General features: G+C 34.7%; 1 long non-coding RNA gene across 1 annotated transcript in view; it reads right to left on the bottom strand.

Moving 5' to 3' along the window:
- Positions 1 to 1,548: 1,548 nt before the first annotated feature.
- LOC127561972 (uncharacterized) overlaps positions 1,549 to 7,213 on the bottom strand; it is a 43,900-nt gene continuing 38,235 nt past the window's right edge. The window contains exon 3 of the long non-coding RNA XR_007953582.1: positions 1,549 to 1,620. This is a non-coding gene — a long non-coding RNA (uncharacterized LOC127561972). The remainder of the gene's footprint in view (positions 1,621 to 7,213) is intronic.

Raw genomic sequence — 7,213 nt, 5'->3', positions numbered from 1 at the left:
GATAGTGACTCCTTGCGAAGGGTTATTTCAGAAGTCCTATGTCACACTGATGTTGTAAGTAGAGGATCAGCACTCTTCCTGATGCATATATGCAATCCCTTGACCCTTGTCAAATCTAATGACTGCGACCCCACTGTTTTTGACTTTCCCTAGGACAAATTATGCCAATTGAAGTACTGATACAGATTATGAAGCTCTGAACAGGAGTCTGAAGAAGTTAGAAGCACAGGCAGAGTCTTTGCTATTGCTACCAATTGAATATAAAACTGTTAGCAAGAAAAAGCAGGTTTGAGAAGCTAGCACCTGATTTAGAACATCATGTCTTAGAGGAAAATTTGAATTTCTGTTCAGTCTTTCAGTTGTTTCTGATTCTTTGTGATCCCATTTGGTGTTGTCTTGGCAAAGGAACCGCAGTGATTTGTCATCTCTTTCTCCAGCTCATTTTACAGATGAGGAAAATGAGACAAACAGAGTTAAGTAACTTACCTCAGGTTACACATAGTAAGTGTCTGAGGTCATATTTGAACTGAGATCTTCCTGACTCCAGTCCCAGCTTTTTATCCACTGTGCCTCCTACCTGCTCCTGTACTGTGGTACAAAATATAGGAATTAGTGGTTTCAATCAAACTTAACAAACTCCTAGAGACTTGATGATCTGATCAAAGGGGATTTAAAATGAAAATGGAGAAAGAGAGAGACAACTGCTCATATATCTTTAACAGGACAGATGCAAAAAAGGAAGAAGGAAGGGATTATACAGAAAAAATAGCAATGCAAAGGACTAATAATGCACAGATGTTCTCCTAGTAACAATAAAAACTTCTGGCTTCAGAATATCTTTAGACTGAAGAGTATGAATAATAAATAAGATGACCTAGAGCGGTCTATTAGACTTAAACAGTATCAAAAAATAATAGAGTATGATTCTACTGGCATATATCTTTGGAAGCATATAATAGCTAACATCTATATAGTGTTTTAAAGTTTGCAAAGTACTTTACAAATGTTAAGTGTTATATGTATTTTACATATGTACTTTACATATGTTAAGTGTATAGGGTCAGTTAACCTGACCCTATACATTTCATTCCTCTGATAGAATTTTCTGGAAAGATTTAAGAGCATTTAGGGATATCTTTGCCATTGTCAAGTGTAGGAGAGTTCCTTACATGCCAGTTCCATTTCTGTCAAAGATTAAGTATTTACTATGTACCATATGCTATGACAAGCTCTAGGGATATAAAGAGGGAAAAAAACAGACTCTTCAAGGAACTAATAATCTAGTCACTTAAAAGTCATATTAGCTCTTATAAAAGACTATTTACCTGGAAGATATATAAGAAATGTAGAAATTCCCCAAAACTTGTAAGAAATAAACTGTTCCACTTCCATATCACCTCAATCTCTGGGAAAGAGATTATGATGGTTAAAGCTTAGCTCAATTCCTATATAGCACAGTCCCAAATCCACACCAAAATTTTCTTAGGCTTGAGTCTCAAGAACATTTCTTAGCGCTTCTCTTCCAGGCTTACTGGCTGTAACATCATACCTGTGTATAATCCTGGCTTCAAGGAAACCATGTCTTCAACTATTAAATCCAAGGGGAATTATTGCCTGCATCTAAAACCAAGAACAAAAAAAAAATCAGAAAAGAAACAAAATCACCACTAGATAAAGAACCTAAAAAGAGAGGGGAGAAGGAAAGGAGTTATCCCTTCCCCCCTTATCAGTTCAGTTAATGAGGCTGTGATACAAGGCAACTTCAATTTTTACCCTCAACTCAGAAGAAAAAAAAGAAAAAGAGTGAACCTTTCCCAATTTGGCACTTTTAAAGATTCAGTCTATTCCAGATATACTTAATCTGTGGAGGCAATTCCTACCAACATTGTAGAAGAAAATGCAGAAGCAGAGTGCCTCCATATTAGGCAACATGGACAAGTTCCAAGGCTCCATGACATTTTGTATAGACTTTTATGTTTATGTATATATTTTTTGTGATGTGCTGTTCCCCCAGAAGAATGTAAATTCTTTTAGGGCACAGACTATTTACTTTCTTGTCTTTATATCCCAGAATATTTTGCCCATAAGTGCTTAACAAATGTTTGTTGAATTGTTGACTTTTCCTCCTTTCTTCTATTTGGTAAGTTATTTTTGTATTTCTAAAGTACCTAGAAATATGGCAATTCAGCTAGATCCTGTCAAAAATCATATATATATATGCAATGCCGTGTGTGTGTGTGTGTGTGTGTGTGTGTGTGTGTGTGTGTGTGTGTAATTATAGAGCAATGCCTTCCAGCCATGGTAAACTGGATTTTTTAATTACTAAAGAATAAACTGAGTCTTATTAGTTATCAATATATTAACATCCTCCACAAAAACCTGCCAATTTGTCATTGCTCAGTGGTTTTTCAGTCTTGTCTAATTTTTTGTGATCCTATTTGTGGTTTTCTTCTCCAAGTCATTTTACAGATGAGGAAACTGAGGCAAAAAAGCTTAAATGACATTTGTAGGATCACACAAGTAGTAAGTATCTGAACCCTAATTTGATTTCAGGAAGAAGAATCTCATAATCCACTATACCACATAATTGTCCAGGTAGCTGATGAATGCCCAAAACAGTCATAGTGGTTGACAATTGTAGTCTTGGCCATTTGGCATGCCTAAGCTATAGGACATCCTGGACACTCACCATTAGCCATTAATAATTAGAAAGTATTAAATAAATTCTGTGCTTTAAGCATTTTAAAATTATCGTGCAGAAAAAGGAATATCCTTCTTCTTGGCCCCATATTACAAATCTCCTAAATAGGTAAAATAAGAAATAGATTTGACTCAGTAAAAGTAAAACCTCCTAATAATTAGACCTATCCAAAAATGGAATGGACAACTTATAGAGTCAGTGCTTCCCCTTCATTGGAGCTCTTTGAGTAAAAAGGGGATCACCATTTGCCATAGAAATTATTGAGGGATATTCCAGCTATGAATAAGTTGAAATAGATAACATCTGAAAGCCTCTCCAACTCTTGAAATTCTATAATTTTGCAGACATGGCAGTAATTCAAAAGGGAGTTGTGGGAGAGGAAGGAAGAGAGAAGTTAGAGATGGTCCTGATTTTTCAAGCATTTGTGTCCAGGTGAATGATGGAAAGAACAGGAGTCAAGAGGAGGAACAGGTTTGGGGAAAATTATTAAGTTCACTTTAGAGATAGTCAATATTCTCCATCAGTGATTGCCTCTGGGAAATTTAGTAGGTGTAGATATCTACAGATTCAGGGAAAGATTCCCCAAATTGCATACAAGCAATCAAGGTACTAATGTATACTTTGGGTAGAGAACAATTTTTACTCTACCTCATAAAAAGTGAACACACAACCTAGAGAACTCATAGTAACTTATGAATACTTGATAAAATTCTCATTTTCTCTCCAGTGGGTCCCACCTTCCTCCAAGAGCCTCTACTATCCTCCTGGCTTATAGCACCACCTTGTGATTAGAATGAAAACAAAACTGGTTTTGCTAGGGCAAATAGTCCTCATCTAAGTTCCGTTTTCATCTCAAAAACCAATCCAGATAGGAAATTTTATGATTCTATGCTAAGGATTTTGACTCCTCCAAAAATGAAATGCACTGGACAACTGCACCATCAGAATAATATTCAATAACAAAAGAGGACAAGGGCCAACTAGATGGCACAATGGACAGAGCACTAAACTTGGAGTCAGGATGACTTGAGTTCAAATGTAGCTTCAGACATTTAACATGTACTAGCTGTGTGACCTTGAGCAAGTCACTTAATCCCAATTGCTTTGACAAAAAAAGTCAAAATATGTATCGTTTTGTTCTTCATTTTGTACTTTAAATTGTTCCTCTAACTCTGGTAATCAATTTTTCAGTGGTCATCTAGTCTCTGCTTTAAGCCCACTCTAAATTCTTTGTATTCTGACTGGTGCTCAAAATAATGAACAAGACAAAAAGACAAGTCTTTATTAAAGATTCTCTTCTATAGTCTATGCAAAAGAGTAGCTTCTCAGCAATAGTACAACTTATCCAATTCATCCCTAATCACCCACCCTCCTTGAAACTCCATGAAACATGTCCAAATCTAGCACAAGACAACCAAGTTCCAAACAGAGACACACCCACTCTCTAAGAACATCAAGTTTATTAGGTCTATACTTATAAATTTATTGGTTTATACTCTTATAGGGACTATTAAAAGGAGATCAAGAACCTACCCACTTTGTAGCCACAGGCCAGGAATCATACAACTGAAAAAACTTATCAAATGTATTCCTAACTCTAACTCCTAGCAACACAACTGAACTAAAGAAATAGAAAATTGGAAATTATGCACTGGAAAACTCTATTTATATAGTGCTAATATAGTCATTAAAATGATTATTAAATCATAAATTATATTGACCATTCAATTCCTTCTCCTTAAAGTAAGGCTTGTTTTTAAATGTAATAAGTAGTGTATCTATTCTCATCTTATTAATAAAGCAAATAAATACAAGTTTTATTACTTTCCATTTCTCTTGTGGTAACTGCTCTAGGTGGTGGTAACAAGGATACCTAACATTTTCCTATGCTTCCACTTTTTGGTAAAAGTTATGGACTGTCTCTCAGTTGTTCATTAATTAAACCAGCTGAGACTATGTAATTAGCTATTTAGCCGCCAATTGTTATTATGTCTATCAACAATTCTACTTCTTCTGCTATCTCTGGCAAATTGGCAGTACTGCCTCTCTAAGGTCCAGGAAAGGTCTAGAAGTATAATCTTCAATATACCCAGAAATTATCAAAAATATTAAATACTTCTAAAGTCCCTGTGCCATTTTTAAATTATTTCTCATTCCTCATTCATATCCCCAACTCAAAAAAAGTAGACATTCTACTCTTCTAAAAAATTTTGCTGATTTCTTTTTTCAATTTTACAATTATTACAACTCTCAAAGATCTAACCATCCTTTATGATAAAGAAAAATAATCAGTGTCTTATATAGGTGCTTTATTTAATCATGTATATGGTCTTCTACTTCTGAAGGCCTCTACTTCACTTCTTTGAGAGAGAAGTTATGTTTTGAAATCTTTCCAGGATCTCCATTGGTTTTTCCAGTACTCAGAATATTTTGTGATATGCTAGTCACTGGACTTTTAGATAAAATAAAAAATAGCAGTCTCAACCAAAGTTGGAAGACATGGTACATGGTAACTGAAAGAATAAGAAGATATGAATAAACAGGAAGATCAGGAAAAGCTTCCTCTAGAACAATACTTCTTAAACTTTTTCCACCTGCAGCAAGAAATTTTTATGTGACTATGGTTATATAGACATAAAATAGGCATACAAATCAAACATTTACTAATAATAAATCATAATTTTGAGACCTCCCTCATTCAGTTATATGACCCTACAAGGAGTCATGATCAGAGTTTAAGAAACTTTGCTCTAGAAGATAGAAGTTAGGCATTTAAAGCGATACAGGTGAAAAGGGAATGAATTCTAAGGCATGATTTACAGGAATTATGAGAATAATAAGCAGGTAAGTTGACTGGAAAGTCTAGTGAATGAAATGCTATAATATGATAATGAAGTTATTTCAGGAAATGACTTTTATTTTTGCTATAAAGAAAAAATGTTGAACTCCATACTATTTTATCTTTTTAAGCTATAGACTATTGTCTATATCTTTTTCTAGTTTGTGAGCCCATGACTCTCATACAATTGAAAAAAAGTAATAATTTGTATTTTCTTACTTAGTAGAGTCATAGAATCACAGGGTCAGAGATCTAGAGTTAGAAGGATCTCAGATGTCATTTAGCCCAGGTTCTTTATTTAACAAATTTGGAAACTGAGACTCAGAGAGGTTAAATGATTTGTCCAAAATCATACAGCTAACAAGCATCTGAATCAGAACTTGAGCCCAGCTTTTCCTGATTCCAAGCTTAGAACTCTAGCTATTTACTATGTCCCTACCCACTCTGCTTGAATATCTCTGGGAAGTTGATTCTGTCCAGATAGCAACAACATTAACAAGCAAACTGACGTAACAACACATTCTGTTTTGTTAGTTACCTCTCTAAAGAAATGAAAAATTCAAAACAATTGCTTGATTTTATAATATATATATACATACATATATATATATGTACATATATATGCATGTATCTGTGTATATATGTGCATGAATGTGTGTGTATATATATATATATATATATGTATGTATGTATAGAGATAGAGAGATAGATAAATAGACAAACTGGTTGGTTAGTTGGTTGGCTGTTATCCTTCAGTCTCAAAGAGCACAAAAATTGGCATGGATATTCCTTCCATAAATCATTAGATATTGATGATTTTTTTTTCTTTTGGGGGGCCAGGAAAGTACATTGAGATGAATGAAAAATTCAAGAGATAGTTTCTGGGTAATTAATAATCAATTCATTTAGTTATGGCTAGCAAATAATAAATTGAGACCAATAGTTTCTTTCCAGGACCAAAAATGCCCTTTGTAGAACACTGGACGTAAAAGGACTTAAAAGCCTTTGCAAAGGGCTATCAAACTTGCATACCCTTTGATCTAGCAGTGTCTCTACAATGTCTATATCCCAAAGAGAACATAAAAGAGGGAAAGGAACCCACATGTGCAAAAATGTTTCTAGCAGCCCTTTCTGTAATAGCAAGAAAATGGAAATGGAGTGGATGCCCTTCAATTGGAGAATGGCTGAATAAGTTATGATATATGAATGTTAAGCAATATTATTGCTCTACAAGAAACGATCAGCAGGATGATTTCAGAGAGGTCTAGAGAGACTTACAGGAACTGATTCTGAGTGAAATGAGCAGAAGCAAGAGATAAATGTATATGGCAACAGTGAGATTATACAATAATCCATTCTGAAGGACGTGGCCTTTTCAGCAGTGTGGTGATTAAGGCCAGTTCCAATGATCTTATGATGAAGAGAGCCATCTGCATCCAGAGAGAGAACTGTGGGGACTAAGTATGGATTACAACATAGCATTTTCACTCTTTTGTTGTTGTTTGCTTGCATTTTGGAGTTTTTTCCCTCATTTTTTCCCTTTTTGATATGATTTTTCTTATGCAGCATGATAATTGTGGAAATATGTATAGAAGAACTGCACATGTTTACCATATATTGTATTATTTATCATCTAGGGGAAAGGGTAGGGGAAAGAGAGGGGGAAAATTTGT

Source organism: Antechinus flavipes, chromosome 4 (genome assembly GCF_016432865.1).
Source record: "Antechinus flavipes isolate AdamAnt ecotype Samford, QLD, Australia chromosome 4, AdamAnt_v2, whole genome shotgun sequence".
Lineage (NCBI taxonomy): Eukaryota > Metazoa > Chordata > Mammalia > Dasyuromorphia > Dasyuridae > Antechinus > Antechinus flavipes.
The sequence above is the reverse complement of the archived record's forward strand: the minus strand, read 5'-3'. Positions and strand labels throughout refer to the sequence as shown.